Raw genomic sequence first — 18,926 nt, 5'->3', positions numbered from 1 at the left:
CTTGACTTGCCAGGCTTCCTTTTGACTTTGGAGGAGTGCCTGTATAATTGCAAAACATTTTTTATGTAAGTCAACTAGAGTTGACTTGTGTTTACAACCAAGAACTCTTTTTGACTGGCACACAGTTTTAATTTCATTCTGCATCTCATTGCTTAAAGAGTCAGTTTCAGCTCAAGGAGACAAAGGCACCATGAGAAATAGGGATACAGGAATTTGGGGGTGAAGAAGCTTACTTGTTGCCATTCAAATCACTCTCTTGACCTGCATTGTCCAATAAGTACCCACTAGCAACATTTGTTGCCACTATTCAAATTTATTAAAATTAACATGAAATGAAATTAAAAATTTCTTAGTTGCAATAGCCACATTTCAAATGCTTAGTAGCCACATGTGTCTAGTGGCTACTGTATTGGATGCTGCAGATCTAGAACGTTCCATCACTGAAGAAAGTTCTGTTGGCCAGAATTGGTTAGACGTTTTATCTTGTCTGAATATTCATAAGGCTTTATATTTGTAAATGTAAGGAACAAAAGGTCCCCTATGTAATAATCCCTTCACTGTTGTATAGAAATAAAAATGAGAGGTAACAGGAAGTTGAACACAATTTTACGTTTTTGGTACTAGATTTCTTCCTTTGAAGATGAATCTAAAGAGTCAAGAACCACATTTTCGCTGTGTCTACTGTGAGAATGAAGACCATTCTCTGCAACCAGACTGTCCATATTCCAGAAAATGTAGATATCACTTCAAAGGGATGCCCAGTAATTGCGAAGGGCCCTAGGGGAACCCTGTGGAGGGACTTCAATCACATCAGTGTGGACTTCAATCACATCAGTGTAGACCTCAGACTCCTTGGAAAGAAAAAAATGAGGCTCCGGGATTGACAAAAAATGGAGGGGGAACAGAAAGGAACGGGCTGCCATTTGCACTATTTGTAGTCATGCACAGGACATGGTCAAGGATGTTGCACTGGGCTTCTGTTACAAGATGAGCTCTCTGTGTACTCACTTCTCTATCAATGTCATTATCCAGAAAAATCGGTCTCTGGTTGAGATCCGAAATTTCCTGGTTGAAAAATAAATCTACCGGGTTTGGAGGAGGCCAGGTGTTGCTTGTTCAGTATCTCAAGCTCAGAAAGATGAATTAACCCTTGAAGGAAATGACATTGATCTTGTTGCAAATTCGGCTGCTTTGATTCAGCCAGCCATGACAATTAAATAAAAACAAGGATATCGGAAAATGTGTGGATTGTATTTATGTCTCTGAAAAAGGAACAGTTAAGCAGGCTGCTGAATAAGACCTAAGGGTTCTCCAGCTACAGAAACAAGATGCCGGATGATCCCTAAGACCTATTTGTGATATTTAAATGATGCAATAAAAGACCTATTGATTTGGGAGAAAAAAAAAGAAGAATAAGGTACCAGTTGGATCATAGAAAAAACACTATACATAGATTTCTTCAACCCAAGGCTTACGTACACATGATTACTTTAAAAGTATATGCACGGAGAAACTTAGAATGTTCTGTCCAAATTTCTTTACATAAAGCTAAATATTAGATTTAGATTTTAAACCAACAGTGCTTGAAGATATAGCTTTATTCCTGGATAACTCCAGCCTTGAAACACAGAATGGTCTCTTTATCCAGTGGCCATTAAGACCCTTTCTGTTCTGTTGGTTAAGCAGGTAATCACTGGGGGCACCTGAAGAATAACTGGTTATATTCAGTTCTGTCTCTGTCAAATTGTACGCTAGATAAGTCATGTCGGGTTTTCTGTACAGCAGATGTGACTGGAGGTGGAGTCAACGTGTCTTGCCCAGCGGTCTGTGGAAATCCACATTGGCTCTGGTTCAAGACACGCTCCCCAGGAGAAAAAAAAAAAGCAAGAAAAGAAAATACATCAAATAAGTTTTAATGTTTAATTTTAATAAGTATGTCCAAGTATTGTCAAAGACTTTAAATGTAAGTTGGACATCAAGTTTACATTGCAATTTGTAACTGTACAACAAAAAAAGTCTAAGCAGAGTTTTCTCTGGCCTTCAAAAAGAGCAGGCAAAATAAAGAATAAATATTTAATGATGGCATTTAACAAAAAAAGGCATGTTGGCTTCTGATTTGTAGGAGAAAAGTTATGTCATCAGGGATTCTTCCATCACTAGAATTTATCCAGTGTAATCATGTCCTATAAGACTTTGAGTTATTATTTTCAAGTGATAGGCAGGGTGTATTCTGAATTTATTTGGATTATTTCACTGGTTGATAAAACCTTTCTCTATTTGCTCATATTTCAGTCTTTTTGATAATGGGCCATGTCATATGAAATGCTAGGTTGGTAGCTGGAATATCAATAGCCTTTATATCTGGAGTATGAGACTGGATCTGTTTTTGTTTTTCAAACATTCAGTATAGATGTTGAGGGTTCTGAATCCAAATGATTAGAGATTTGGGATTTTATGTTTTCAGTCAAATAAGAGGTTTGGGTAATACATTTTTATTCCTTTAAGCTTTCTTTTTAATTCAATAAAATGTTAAAGATGACATTTTTTAACTTCCAGGAATCATAAAAGATTTGACAACTTGGCATAATCACTTTGTGAATTGTTGAAAGAATATGTTGATTTAATTATGGTGTAGAAATTACACAGTTCTAAAATATTTTTTAATGAGGAGAAAAGGTAAATTGGACTATATATATGATGTGACATATATATATGTCTGTGTGTGTTTCCAGTGGTCACGACCTATTCCTAATTATAGAAATTTGTAATTACTGTTTAATAAGCAGCATTTTGGAATATGAATACACAAACCTGAATGCAAATTCCAATGACTGAAACTAAAGTTAAAACATTAGTATTCCACTATTTGGTTAAAAATTAGTAAGCCCTGCAATGAATGATATAATGCAACCAACACTGGAATAAAATATCTAGCTCAAAGTTATTAACTTATTTTCTTTATAAAGAGGTCAGTTATAACTGTTTTCATTGTAAAACAGCTAAAGTATCTGATGTTTGCAAAATTTAGGAATCATGACCCTATTGAGGCTGCTTAAATATGACTAGAAATTTTGCAAAATTTTGTAGTGTATTATTTGACAAATATTTACTAATTGCCTGCCATGTGTCCAGATATTGGTGATATTCAAATTTAAAAATTTAGGCCAGGTGTGGTGGCTCACACTTGTAATCCCAGCACTTTGGGAGGCCGAGGCAGGCAGATCACAAGGTCAGGAGTTCAAGACCATCCTAGCCAACACAGTGAAACCCCGTCTCTACTAAAAATACAAAAAATTATCTGGGCCTGGTGGCGGGCACCTGTAATTCCAGCTACTTGGGAGGCTGAGGCAGGAGACTCACTTGAACCCAGGAGGCAGAGGTTGCAGTGAGCCGAGATCGCACCATTGCACTCCAGCCTGGGCGACAAGAGTGAAACTCTATCACACACACACACACACACACACACACATTAAAAATTTAGTCTTTAGCTTCAAGGAGCTTCTGGTCTAGTAAGGAGATCAATGTGCAAACCTTTTCTATAATAAGATAAATGCACACCGCAATAATATAACAAGTACATTGGCAGCAAAGGAGAAGTGACTCAGTGTGCCTGGAATAGTCAGGAAAGCCTTGAGAGAAAAGTAGAATTTGTGCTAAAGCTTAAAAAACATGTAGGAGTTTGCATCATGGAGAGAGGAAGGGACGGTTTCCATGTGCAGGGAATGCCTTCTCTTCCTGAGAGGCCCATTTTGAGAACTAGAAGAAAATATCACACTAGGGATTTCAATGGGAGGAATCTAAAATAGGAAATAAAATTCAAAGATGTTGGAAAAGTTGAATGAACAATTAGGATGAGGGGAAACAAACACAAAGATGACCAATTGTAGAAAGTCACTACCACCTCCAGGGCTGGAAGGACAAAGGGAAGGTGGTGTCACTGCAGCCCAAGATGAATGATGGGTCACCTGGTAGTTGTTGGGGACCATGGAGGTGATTTAGCCACTACTACAGACATAGCCTGAGACACAGAGAGAGAGAGAGGAGAAAGAGAAAGAGAAAAAGAGAAAGAGAGAGAGAGGAGAGAAGAGAGGAGAGAAGAAAGGAGAGGAGAGAGAAGAGAGAAAGACGAGAGAAAGAGGAGAGAGAGAACGCAGGTTTACCTGAAAGCCAGATAGTATGAGAGCATGGGAAATGTTGTTTGCAGGGGTCAGTGCCCTGTGTATAAAGTGAAGCAAAAAAAAAAAAAAAAAAAAAAAAAAAAACAATCTAAGACCAAACAGACAACCGACTAGAACAAGTGAGCTTAGAAACCCCCGCCTGGAACACCAGCACTTTGGCTTTGGGAGGCTGAGGCGGGCGGATCACTTGAGGTCAGGAATTCCAGACCAGCCTGGCCAACATGGCAAAACCCTGTCTCCACTAAAAATACGAAGATTAGCCAGGTGTGGTGGTGGGCGCCGTTAGTCCCAGCTACTCAGGAGACTGAGGGAGGAGAATTGCCTGAACCTGGGAGGCAGAGGTTGCAGTGAGCTACTCCACTCTGAGACAGAGGGAGACTCTGTCTTGATAAGAAAGAAAAGAATAGAAAAAAAATGAAATCTTGAATTGGGACAATGGCAAGAGGAATGGAGAGGAAGAAACAGATTCTCGGAAAGGCCCAGAGACCAGTGAAGGAGCAGGTGTTCTAGATTCTGGAAAGGAAAAATCTGCAGAAAGGAAATCCAGAGGAAAGGCTTTCAAGGTAAATGGGCCCATCACACTCCATGGGGCTCACCATCAACTAAGGAAGAAAAAAGTCTTTGGCCACCACATCTGCCATTAACTACAACCTTCATGAGACTGTGACCTCCAAGTGAGATGCAGACAAGAGACACAGGCCGGGCGCGGTGGCTCAAGCCTGTAATCCCAGCACTTTGGGAGGCCGAGACGGGCGGATCACGAGGTCAAGAGATCGAGACCATCCTGGCTAACACGGTGAAACCCCGTCTCTACTAAAAAAAAAACACAAAAAACTAGCCGGGCAAAGTGGCGGGCGCCTGTAGTCCCAGCTACTCGGGAGGCTGAGGCAGGAGAATGGCGTGAACCCGGGAGGCGGAGCTTGCAGTGAGCTGAGATCCGGCCACTGCGCTCCAGCCTGGGCCGCGACAGAGCGAGACTCCCTCTCAAAAAAAAAGAAAAGAAAAGAGACACAGATTTGGGAAGTAGGAATGGTTATTTCGGCTTCAGCGGAGTGTACATAAGCCCAGCCCATTTGGGTGTTAACTGAGGTCATATTTGAAGTTTTCTTTGGGGATTTGATCTTTCCATCATTCCTTCGACTGTTTAACAATAACTCCTTCTTTTGGCTCTAGTTTGCTTAGCCCTGCAGCTAATCGGAGAGGGTTAGGGCTGTAGCTTTGAAAAATTATTTCATTCTGTGCATCCTTTCTCATGCTACAGATGAGAAAACAGGAGCACGAAGAAATTAGACGAGTTGCTCAAGGTGACACAGCTATGTGGACAAGCCAAGAACCCAGGTCTCCTGACGTCCAGCCTGCTGTTCCTCCCACATCACCACGAGCACAAGATCAGCTTGTTTTCTCTTAGACTCCAAGCGTGGCAAGCTTCATCAAAGAAGCTAAGCCTAGGAATTTAAAATTCACAGCGGGAACCAAGTAAAATGTCATGGTTAGGTTTTATGAAAAGAATATTAAGTGGCTGAGCGCGGTGGCTCACGCCTGTAATCCCAGCACTTTGAGAGGCCAAGGTGGGTGGATCACGAGGTCAGGAGATCGAGACCATCCTGGCTAACACGGTGAAACCCCGTCTCTACCAAAGATACAAAAAACTAGCCGGGCGCGGTGGCGGGCGCCTGTAGTCCCAGCTACTCGGGAGGCTGAGGCAGGAGAATGGCGTGAACCCGGGAGGCGGAGCTTGCAGTGAGCTGAGATCACGCCACTGCGCTCCAGCCTGGGTGACAAAGTGAGACTCTGTCTCAAAAACAAACAAACAAACAAACAAACAAACAAAAATATATACATAAAGTATACCCAGGATAGTTGATATTCTTGGGTAAAAGATCTAACCTAGAAAAAGCAGAAGAATCACTCAGGGGCTACAATGCTGTGGCATTGGGGACATGGCAGTTATTCACTGTGTGGGGCTGTCCTGAGCACTGCAGGCCATTCAGCACGTCTGGTTCCTCTGCACAACTAAATACAGGGCCACCCCCTTTCCTAGGCAGTATGGCAAACAAAACCACCCTCCTACTGAGTGGGGCTTGGAGGTGGGAGGGGGTTTGGAAAGAGTACCGGCTTCGAGACAACCGCTGATAGACTAAAAAAATGGTACAGAAGTTCCATCTTAAATAGGCAATGGTGGGTGGGGTTATTTTTACCATCATGTTCTCTCACACAGAAAAAGAATACTTTCATGTCAACTATATAATGAAACAGTCTCATTCGGAAGAACATTAAATGTGTTTCCAGAGACAGAGAAGAGAAGATAAAGTTTTATCATTTTTGCATTGCAAAGGAATGGTCATATTTCAGGCTAGATATTTAGAAATATAACTGAACTACCAGTGTAAGAGTCTGATTTTCCTCAGAGGGTTGCAACGGAAACATCTGCGTTTGAATTATACTTCTGTCACCTGCTAGCTGTTTGATCTTAAGCAAGTTACTTAAATTTTCCAACATTTCCTGAGACATTTCTTATTTCCCAAACAAGAAAACAGGGAAAGCAACATGCGAAAGTCTTTTAACAGGTCCATCCATTCATCCATTCAACACATTTGGATGACTGCCTGTGTTCTAGGTTATTGTGCTAGGCGATGGTTATATGATGTGCAAAAAAATAAACCCAACCAAACCAAAAACAAGGCGCTTGCCTTCGTGAAGTTCCTAGTACAGATAAAGAAAATGTCTGCTTCTACAGCTCTTATTTGAATGGGGATAATTCTATCAGGAGGTCCACTGGTGTGAGTATCATTGAAGATGTCCTGCTGGTTTGTACACTGTCTCTGCTTAAATAACACTTGCTATGAGATGTGTATTAGGTTGGTGCAAAAGTAATCGTGGTTTTTGCCATTACTTTTAAAGTGGTGGCGTACACCTGTAATCCTAGTACTTTTTTTATTTTTGTTTTATTATTATTATTATTTTTGAGATGGAGTCTTGCTCTGTTGCTCAGGCTGGAGCGCAATGGCGAGATCTCAGCTCACTGCAACCTCCGCCTCCCAGGTTCAAGCGATTCTCCTGCCTCAGCCTCCCAAGTAGTTGGGATTACAGGCACCCGTTACCATGCCTGGCTTATTTTTGTATTTTTAGTAGAGACGGGGTTTCACCATCTTGGCCAGGCTGGTCTGGAACTCCTGACCTCATGATCCACTTTCCTTGGCCTCCCAAAGTGCTGGGATTACAGGTATGAGCCACCACGCCCAGCCCATCCCAGTACTTTTAACGGCAAACACCGCAATTACTTTTGCACCAACCTAATATATTCAGATACAAGAATCAGTTTGAAATGCCATGACCTAAACCGCAGGCAGTCTGTGTCTAAAAGCCCAATCATCCATAATTAGTGGGTTACCTGGGCATGTTTCTGTGAATGTTTTGATGCCAAAATATATATTCCTTAAATACTGCTGATGTAAATTTTTAGTATAAAGATACAGATTGTAAGTAAGAGCTCTGGAATCTTGTCATCAAAGCAGCACATGGTCCAGCTCCGTAGCACAGTCCCGTTATTGGATATTTGCATTTGCGCCTCTAGATGCCTTCTCCACCCTTCTTTGTGTTATGGAAGGCTCACCCCTTAAGATCTAGGGCTCCTTTGTGTTCTGGATTTTGGTTGGTTCAACCGGTGGAAGGTAGGCAGTGGATCAGAGGCCAGACATGAATATGAGGATGTTCGTTGCACCTCCCCCAGCCTGACACCGAAGATCACAGCTTCTGTGGGATACAGTACCTGTCTCTCTTTGTCCCTCAGGCCTGGGGTGGGGGTGAGCGCATAACTCCCAAGGGTGCTCAACCACACTCTGTCAGTTTCCTTTAATTAAATTCTTCTCAGTTGCCATGCTTGAGTGCATCATGTCTTCCCTTACTAATATAACACCCACACAGCCTGTCAATCGCAGTACAGTCTATTTTTGCTGAATAGAAAAGAATATATACCTCATTGGCCAGGCGTGGTGGCTCACGCCTGTAATCCTAGCACTTTGGGAGGCTGAGGCAGGCAGATCACTTCAGGTCAGGAGTTCCAGACCAGCCTGGCCAACAAGGCAAAACCCAGTCTCTACTAAAAATACAAAAATTAGCTGGGTGTGGTGGGAGGCACCTGTAGTCCCAGCTACTCAGGAGGCTAAGGGAGGAGAATCACTCAAACCCAGGAGGCAGAGCCTGCAGTGAGCAGAGATCGCACCACTGTACTCCAGCTTGGACGACAGAGCAAGACTCTGTCTCAAAAAAGAAAAAAAAAAAAAAAAGCCTACTAAATTCCTTATTTAGAAAGTCAATATTATCTTTAATTATCTCTTTTAAAATAAAAAAAACAAAATTATATATAGCAGAACAATACATAACAGTTATAGAGTAGAAACTTTGAAAACAGAGAAAGACAAAATCTTCCCATGATTTTACCAATTAGCACAACCATTGTTATTTTAGCTTGTTTCCATCTGGTCTCTTTTTGTGTGTTTTCTTTTTAGAGTTGAAATGATAGCCTACATACAATTTTGTGTTCTCATAAATATTTCATTACAAACATTTTTTTCATGCTACTCTACAGGCTTCAGAATTATCTTATTAAAATTTTTTAAAAAAGTTTTTTGAGACAGGATCTCGCTCTGTTGTCCAGGCTGAAGTGCAGTGGCATGATCATAGCTCACTGCAGCCTCCAAATCCTGGGCTCAAGTGATCCTCCTGCCTCAGCCTCCCAAAGTGCTGGGATTACCACCATGCCCAGTCTAGAATACTTTTAAATGTTTGCATAATATTCTATTCTGTAGAAGTACTATAATTCATTAAACCATTACCCTATTGCTAATTATGTAGGTGTTTTCTAATTTTTCACTGGTATAACATACCATAAATAAGTTGCCTCATCTAACATTCCCTTTCTATTTTGTTGTTTTCTTTGGACAGGGCCCCAGAAGTAAAATTAAATCAAAGAGTCAAACAGTTTGAAAAACTATGTAGCTGTGATGATTTTAAATATGTGCACAAGTTCTTTGATACTTCGCCTTTCAAGAAGGCGAATCCCCTATCCTTGAGTGATGAGTGGACTTAGTGTCTTAGTCCATTCTGGCTGCTATAATAAAGTGTCACAAACTAGGTAGATTCTAAACAACAGAAATTTCTTTCTGACCGTTCTGGAGGCTGGGAAGTCTAGGATCAAGCCACTGGCAGATTTGATGTCTGGTGAAGGCCAGCTTTCTGGTTCCTCAAAGATGCCTTTTCTCTGTACTCTTACATAGTAGAAGAGGCCAACATGCTTGCTGGGGCCTCTTTTATAAGGGCACTAATTTCTTTCATGAGGGCTCCATCCTCAGGACCTAATCACCTCGCAAAGGCTCTGATATGTTTCAGCTGTGTCCCCACCCAAATCTCATTTCGAATTGTAGCTCCCATAATTCCCACGTATTGTGGGAGGGGCCCAGTGGGAGATAATTGAATCTGGGGATGGTTTCCCCATACAGTTCTCATAGTAGTGAATAAGTCTCACGAGATCTGATGACTTTATAAGGGAAATTCCCTTCCACTTGGCTTTTATTCTCTCTTTGCCTGCCATCATGTAAGATATGCCTTTTGCCTTATGCCATGATTATGAGGCCTCCCCAGCCACGTGGAACTGTGAGTTCATTAAACCTCTTTTTCTCTATAAATTATCCAGTCTTACGTCTTTATCAGTAGTGTGAAAATGGACGAACACAGGCTCCACCCCTGAACACTGCCATCACCTGGGGGTTAGGGTTTCAACATATGAATTTTGGCAGAACACAAACATTCAGACTATAGCACTTAGTGACTCACTTCTAATGAATAACATAAAGCAGAATTAACAGTGGGCAATTTCAAAGACTGGTTCATAAAAAGACACCGTGGCTTCCTCCTCAGCTTCACATCACTTGCCCTGTTAGAAGTTAGCTGCCCTGTCATGAGCAGACCCATGGAGAGGGCCGTGTAGCAGAGGATGGGGGTCGCCATGTGAGTGAGTGTTCTGGAAGTCAGTCCTCCAAACTGCAGTCATTCCTTGACCTGTAGTGTGAGCCAACTGCTTGACTGCATCCTCACGAGAGACCTTGAGCTTGAATCACCCAGCAAAGCTGCTCCTGACTGACTCAGAAACTGTGTGAAATCATAAAAGCTTGTTTTCTTAGGCTGCTGCAATTTGGGGTAATTTGCAATGCATCAATAGATAAATAATAGAGCAACAATGGAACTATTGTTTTGGAGCATTTGTTTAACTCGGTTCGAATGTGACGCACTTAAAGAGCATCCCAACTCCAGTTCATCACAGCAAATTACTGCCATTTAAGAGAGATGCAAAGAGCCAGTGAGGGACATATGGAGGATGAAGAGGGAGAGAAAAGGGAGAAGAGAAAGAGAGAGGAAAAAAAGGAAAAAATAAGTTAGCAAGAGAGGGACATGGGAAAGATGACTATGTGTCCTAGTTTAGCTTGGATAGTCCCAGTTTGTAGCAGTGTCTTGATGTAATTCTGAATAGAGTCCCTTTGCACTTTCAAAAGTGTCCTGGTTTGGATGATAAATTATATGACCCTAGATATAGGTCAATAATACGCCTTCCCCCAACCCAGTTCTTCGCTTTAATATTCTGTCTTTCTCTGATGCCTCTTGCCCAGTCTGCTCCAGCTCCACAGCACTTGCTCAGAGTCCTAAATTTCCCAGCAAACCCTAGTCTCACTAGCATCTCTTCCATGGCTTAGAAGCCACCTCTGTTTACTTCCCAGTATTCTTGCATCACAGTAAGGAATTCATCATGGTGGTTAAGAGCTTGGCTTAGGAATTAGGCAAACCTGGGTCTGAGTCTTATATAACCCTAGGGAAATTATTTCACTTCTTTATGCCTCAGGTATAAGCTGGGGCATATATTATCTACTCTCTCATAGGAATGTTGAGGATATTAATAAGAGTATGTGCATAAAATGCTCAGCATACTGTCTGGCATATATGTATGTATATATATGCTAAGCATCTTATATGCATAATATATGTGATGACTATATGTTAGCTACTATCAGCATTTAGTACCCGAGAAAAAAATCCATCTCATGGAGATGCTTTTTTTGTTGTTGTTTTTGAGACAGAGTCTTGTTCTGTCACCCAGGCTGGAGTGCAATATGTTGTGCAATATATATGTTGCGATCTTGGCCCTCTGCAACCTCCACCTCATGAGTTCAAGCAATTCTCCTGCCTCAGCCTCCTGAGTAGCTGGCACTACAGGCGCGTGCCACCATGCCCGGATAATTTTTTGTATTTTTAATAGAGATGGGGTTTCACTGTATTAGCCAGGATGGCTTCGATCTCCTGACCTTGTGATCCGCTCGCCTCGGCCTCCCAAAGTGCTGGGATTACAGGCGTGAGCCACCGCGCCCGGCCGGAGATGATTTTTAGTTGTTGGGACATGTATCTTACTAGAAAACTCTCAAGTATGTCATTGTATTTATTTGTTTTAATGTTAGGAGGCAGAAAATGTTAGGAAATCTGTCAAGCAGTAAAGGAAAAGTCAAGCAGACTCTATCTACCCTTCAGGCTTGATATGTCTTACTTTGCTTATTCATTCATTCACGTACACATTCATTCACTTATTTTTCAACAAATATATATTGGTTATCTTTCAAATACCAGGCACTATGCTAAGCACAGGATTAAACAGCACTTTTCAAAAAATAAATAAATACCCAAAAGCTTTATTCCCATTTCTTAAAGGAAAATCTTACATTAAAAAAGGCTGTTGTGTGGCAGTACTGAGTAAGTAGGGGTTTGAAGCCAAATTAAGAAATTATATATACACACACACATGTTTTTCTGATGATCAAATCTTTCAAATTGACTTTGAACAGCAGGAGCAATTTTCTGCTATAAAAAGGAATGTATTTTAGCTTTTGACCTAATGATTTAAAAAACAAAAAAACCTAAGAGTGGGAAAATGCAAATTATGCGAATATATAATTTGGCATCAGTGATATATCAGCAGAAGGAGCTGCTGACAGGAAGACATTTTTTTTTTTCTTTTTAGCCATAGGCATTCCTCATTTCTGTTTTTAGGAACAAGGAAAACTAGTAGACAGAAATATCCCTGGGTACATGGACTACATATTTTACATGCACAGCATAAAATATTTAATAAAACGAAGGAGGTGCCTGAAAAATCGAGACCTCAATAGATGAAGGTGGTCACAACAATTAAAATACATCCTTTCTTCCCCCTCATGGAACAGGATAATGACGTATAGAAATTATAGGATTGCTGTAAACTATTTGGCAGTATTTGCCAGATGAAATTTTGAAAAAACATCTTTTCACTGTTTTCATTCCACTTAAATAATAAGTACCACATTATATGTTTTGATAGCCCATGAATTTTTATCTTTATTTTAATCGTTAAGGTCAAGTTAGCATTGATTACTAATAAGCTGATTCTAAATGAATAGTATTATTTCAGGAATAATAGTAACTAACGTTTATTAAATGTTTACTATGCGCTCAGTTCGGTGCTTTCAAGGCAATTTCCCATTTAATTCTCACCACCACCCAAGGACACAGCTGCTATCATGATCTCATCTCACACATGAAAGAGCTAGGGGTGGAAAGTGTTACGACCTTGTTTAATTACAAAGGAAGTTAGCAAAACAGCCAAGATTGGAGCTCGGAAAAGTGTGACTCCAGAGCCCAGGCTTACTCGCCATGCTATTCTTAATGGAAGGGCTCATGTAGCTCACCTGTTTATTCATATTTTCTAATTTGTTCTTTTTGAAACAGTTATTCCTGTTCGGATTCCACTTTTAATCCTTGCCCATTTTCTCAATTCTATGCAAGGCTCATTTAACTTTATAGTTATGCAAGTCCACACCTGTCTGAATGATACACTGGCTCATTCATTTAGTTGAAAGGTAGACACCAAATTAATTTTTAAAAAGACATTGGAACCTAATTGAAAAAAAATTCATGAATCACCTTAATGAGGAATTGGTACCAGGAAATCCAGTACAGAGAACCTCAGACAATTTGCTTTTGGAAAAGCTCTAATCAACCACATATTCATCTGGAATGAAAATGCCTCTCTAGCAAGACATTGTGTGATAATGAAGTACAGGAGGTGAAAGCCATTTCAATGACTTTTAAACAATTATTTCTCATTTTTCTGTGTCTGAAGACGATGATATGTATATTTATTACCGAAAAGTGAGGTGACCAGTATTCTTTCCAGCATTGGGTAAATTAAAGACAAAGTGGACATCCTTTGCAAATTCTTGCATTTTTTTCTTTGCAGCTGTTGTTCATCATTTCCTTCCCTAATTTGTTCTAAGACTAGCTGACTTGTCACGGTTGTTTCCTCGTGCTCCACCACTCTGCCATGACAGCTGAAGGTATGTTCTGTGTTCTTTAAAGCCTCAATTTTTTCCCCCCAAACAGCTTCTGCCTCATGCAAAATGAAAACATTATAACATCTTGCTATTATCTATTTTATATACATTTACATTCTGCTGGAGTTACACCCTTTTTAATGCAAACCTATTTGGAATTTGGTTGTTGAGTCCCTAATTCTTACTGATGAAAGTCAAGAAATCGATGAGACAGTTCATCATAACTCTTTAAACATCAAATTCTCTTAGAGTTTATCACTATGTGGGTGATGTCTTTGGTATCATGAGCCTTTTTACCATCTTAATATTCCTTCCTCCATTATAATTTTGAGAAAATCAAAATCCACTTCCATGTAATAGAAAACATTACTTTTGGCTGGGCATCGTGGCTCATGCCTGTAATCCCAGCACTTTGGAAGGCCAAGGTGGGCAGATCACAAGGTCAAGAGATCAAGACCATCCTGGCCAACATGGTGAAACCCCGTCTCTACTAAAAATACAAAAAATTAGCTGGGTGTGGTGGTGTGCACCTGTAGTCCCAGCTACTTGGGAGGCTGAGGCAGGAGAATTGCTTGAATCTGAGAATTGGAGGTTGCAGTGAGCCGAGACTGCGCCACTGCACTCCAGTCTGGCGACAGAGTGAGACTCTGTCTCAAAAGAAAAGAAAAGAAAATATTACTCTTTCCCTTATGTGTTTCTTACCATCCTGTATTTATCCAAACTTAGACATACTTGCATACTGGCCCAAATTTCCATATCCCAGGAAAAGATAGGCTACATAGTTTTTGAAGCCTAGTGTGAAATGAAAATACAGGGCCCTTTGTTTAAAAAAAAAAAAAAAAAAAAAAAAAAAAAAAAAAAAAAAAAAAAGCAGGAAATAGTGTGGTTTAAGGTGTTAAATATAAACCTTTTTCCTTCCTTCTGTGGTCTCTCTCAACTTGTCATAGGGTTTTTTATGTGCTATTTAATGTCATTCCAAGTAAATAAAATTAAAAAAATATTAATACAATGTTCTCACAGGCACTGGGGACAAAAAAAATTAGTATGATGTTTACTGCTTATATTGGGCAATGCCAGTTTTAAATGCAAATATCAGAACATTTAACTCCTATGTGGAATCACTGAAATTACATAACTGATACCTCATGGCACTGATAACCCAACCTACAGTAGACGGGCAACCCCAAGGGTATTACAACCTTTGGGCTAGAAGCCCTTAAGTACTTGGATTGAAGATGAGTGAAAGAAAGGTTTGGATGGGCGCAGTGGCTCACGCCTGTAATCCCAGCACTTTGGGAGGCCGATGAGGGCAGATCATGAGGTCAAGAGATCAAGACCATTCTGGCCAACATGGTGAAACCCCGTCTCTACCAAAAATACAAAAATTACCTAGGTGTGGTGGCACATGCCTATAGTCCCTGCTACTTGGGAAGCTGAGGCAGGAGAATCGCTTGAACCCAGGAGGCGGAGCTTGCAGTGAGCTGAGATTGCGCCACTGCACTCCAGCCTGGGCGACAGAGAGAGAGGGAGGCTCCGTCTCTAACAAACAAACAAACAAACAAACAAAGAGGCTGACTTTCTTCTAAGAGAATTCCTCCTGCCCAACTGCTTTCAAGTTGAAACATGAGCTCTTGCTGGATCTTAAGCCTGCCAGCCTTTGGACTAGAACGACACTGTGGGCTCTCCTGGTTCTCAGGCTTTAGGATTGAAATAGGAAAGACAACGTCTGCTCACCTGAGTCTCCAGCTTGCCACCTCCCCCTGCAGATCCTGGCATTTGTCAGCCTCCGTAATCACATGTGCCGAATTCTTATAATACATCTCTTTATGTACATCCCATTGGTTCTGTTTCTCTGGAGAACCATAATACAATTGTCAATCAGTCCAAATTAATTTATAATTTTAAAGTGATTAAATACAAATCCCATTTGGAGAAGATAAAACAATTCTAATATTCATCTGAAAGGATAAGCCAGTACGAATAGTTTTTAAAAATTATAAAGAAGAGGAATTTAAGTGTGGCTATTGAAGAGGCAGGCACACTAGTCTTACAAAATAGTCTCACATATTATAAAGTAATTAAAACAATGTGGTTACAAGAGCAGCCAGATAGTCCAAATGAACAGAATAGTTTATTTATTTACATCCCCCCACAAGGAATATGTTGAAATAGATTTAGGTATGTAAAAAATCTTTTTAAATATTTAAAATATAATTTGCATGATATTAGGTGGCAAAAAGGAAGAATTATTCCGTAAATAGTGCTGGATACGTTGGTTAGATATTTGTGGGTCAAACAAACTAGGTCCTCATTTTTTACCATGTAACAAAATTAGTCCTGGGTGGATTTGTTTTAGTTATACGCAAAGAAAATACAAACGATAAAATATATGACAGAATATTGATTAAATTGGAAGAGGTATTTCTAAGCTTAAAAGCAGTAAGGAAATGGGCACTAAAAAGATCACATCCAAATACATAAAAATGAAAACCTGAGAGAGAGAGATATATATAAATAAAACTGAAATAATACACTGGAAGAATACGTGCAACTTACAGGATAGCCAAATGATCTATATATTTGATATACAAAAAGAGTGAATGAATAGATTTTAAAAAATATATGTGGCAAAAGACAGAAATAGATAATCCATAAATAACAAAAATCTTAATGGTAAGCAAAAAATGTCAATAACAAAGGGGTTTATTTCTAGTTTCTGTTAATAGTGGAGCAGTTTGATTGGACTAATCCTTCAATTAAAAACAAACAAACAACTAGGTAGTGCACTTTCCTCATCATAACCAGAATACATGGGTTCGGGAATCAAAAGTAGGATGTAAGAATGGCTCCTCTATTATATTTGTCTTAGTCTGTTTCTGCTGCTATAAGAAAATACCTTATACTGGGTAATTCATAAACAACAGAAACTTATTTCTCACAGTTTTAGAAGCTGGAAAGTCCCAGATCAAGCAGATTCACTGTCTGGCAAGGGCTTGCTTTCTGCTTCCAATGTGGCATCTTCTTGTGGCTCTTTCCCTGGAGGAGGGGGTGAACAGTTCCCTTGTACCTCTTTTACCAAGGCACTAATCTCATTCATGAGGGCTCCACTCTCATGACTTAATCACTCCCTAAAGGCCCACTTCTTAATACTATCACATTTGTGATTACATTTCAACATACAAATTTTGGGAGGTCACCAACATTCAAATCATAGCAACACCTAATAACACACTTGCAGAATATTTCCTCCTTCTTCTGGCATCTTTGAGCTCTGTCACTTCAGAGATCTGAGTTCTTAAAGGGAACATGGCTCCACCATGAGACACAATGATTCCATTGAATTGGAGAAAGATTTCCATTTGGCTATTTTGGATGCTTCATGCTACTGAATCAACAGGCAGAAAGGTGGATTGCTCTACTAGGTGGAGTGATTGATCCCTACTGCCAAGAGGAAACTGGGTTGCCTTTATACATTAGGAGCAAGGAAGACTATGTCTGTAATCCAGGACAGTTTGGGGTATATATTAGTACTCCATATGCAACAGAAAAGTGTAGTAGAAAAGTACAGAAACCAAAATAAAAGGCAGGATAATTGAGGACTTGGAACTTTCAGGAATGAGAATTTAAATTACTCTACCAGGCTCTGGCTGAAGGTGGGCGAAATCAATCAATAGTAGAAGAAGGAAGCCATAGGTAACAATTAGGACCTTGTGACCAACTGCAGCAAAAAAGGGCTGTAGTCATTTTGCACATTTCCTTTTTGCTTTTCATATGTATGTACTTATGTATATATGCTCACATTTTCCTCTTCTTGCTCCTTTTTATTAAAAAAAAAATTTTATATGCAAGTTGCTAGAGGTTAAGTTCACAATTAGTCTTTGGGCAACCGGCTATCCAGTGGAACTGTGATGATTCTGAAGGGCAATTAGTATAGCCACAGCACAGTATGCAATGATTGTTGCATCTCCTCATTTTGAAGATGATGAGTATCCTGTTAGGTGAAACGTGGAGTTATTATTGTATGGCATTCAATTGTGTGTGGAAGGTATATACGGACAGTGAGCACTCACGGGGCAGACTATGCTGTTTATTGATTTATTTCCTTTTAGCTCCAAATTCACCATATTTTGGCCTACTTTGTAATAAATGAAGATGGATTTTGTAAATATTTCTCCTTTGCTAGCCAGACTAGTGTTAAACCTTTTCAGTAGAGGTTCTGGAGGGACGCTGGAGGAGGAAGGGATTTTCCTTTCCCGGTTCTGGCATGGCTCACTCTCTAGGCTCTTGTAGGGTACACTCCACCCTCCCCTGCATGCTAATTCCGTGTGCTTTCTCCCATGCTGCAGGCTGCAACTTTCTCACGTGTTCTGCTGGAGATAGGGATGGAGGATCTGGGATTTCCCAGATGGTATAGGCATGCACACCAAACCAAGTCACTGCTCCTCACACCTTTTCAGCCCTAGAATCCCAGAGCCATCCTGCAAATATGCTGCGCTCCTAGAGAGGGCCGCTTCTCCAGATTTTGGTTCCAGCAGTGCCCAGCTACCACTAGCTCCCTCTGACACTCAGTGAGTTCACTCTAATGATTTAAGACTCCACTTTCTGTGGATGGCTTCCCTGGCACCCCAGAAACTTCTAGCAACTCGCAGTTAAGCTCCCACTTACGAGGCACCTTAGTGACTTCTCCACTATCCAGTGAATCAGACGTGTGCCCTTTCCAAAGACATCTGGACTTCAGCCCTAGATGGGGAAAGCTCTATATTGGGAACTCTATCTCAGTCTTAGCCGTAATGGTTGTCCCCGACATCTTATATTTGTTAAAATTATCTTAACTTTCACTAGTCAGTTTGCCATTATTCCAGTCATTTCTTACATTAAAATTTCCCTGTTTAAATGGTGGTTTTTGTCTCCTAACTGGACCCCAACTACTACATCTGGCAATACTCCTTGCCTTGACATCATTTTGTCTGATGTTAATACAGCCACTCCAGTTTATTACTGTTTACATGGCATCTTTTTTCTCTATCATTTTACATGTACTCTATCCATGTCTTTATATATAAAATACATATTTTCTAGACAGTAGATAATCTTCATTAAAAATTGGTAACATCTGAGTTTTAGTTGAAATATTTAGTGAACTTACATTTAACATAATTATTAATTTGGTTGAATTTATGTAATCACTTTGCTATTTTATTCTACTTGTTGTACCCATTTTTTTGTTTTCCACTTTCCTGCCTTATGGGTTAGCCATTTTAAAAAATTATTGCATTTTAACTCACTTACGGTTCTATGGGTCACAATCTATAACTGAATACTATGCTATTGAACATACAAT

At 40.1% G+C, this 18,926-nt stretch overlaps 1 pseudogene; it reads left to right on the top strand.

Annotated features, from left to right (window-relative positions):
- The first annotated feature begins 689 nt into the window (after nucleotides 1-689).
- On the top strand, nucleotides 690-1,297 carry LOC104671080 (annotated as a pseudogene).
- Nucleotides 1,298-18,926: the final 17,629 nt, after the last annotated feature.

Source organism: Rhinopithecus roxellana, chromosome 9 (genome assembly GCF_007565055.1).
Source record: "Rhinopithecus roxellana isolate Shanxi Qingling chromosome 9, ASM756505v1, whole genome shotgun sequence".
Taxonomy (NCBI): Eukaryota; Metazoa; Chordata; class Mammalia; order Primates; family Cercopithecidae; genus Rhinopithecus; species Rhinopithecus roxellana.
This window is presented reverse-complemented; position numbering and strand designations above follow the sequence as displayed.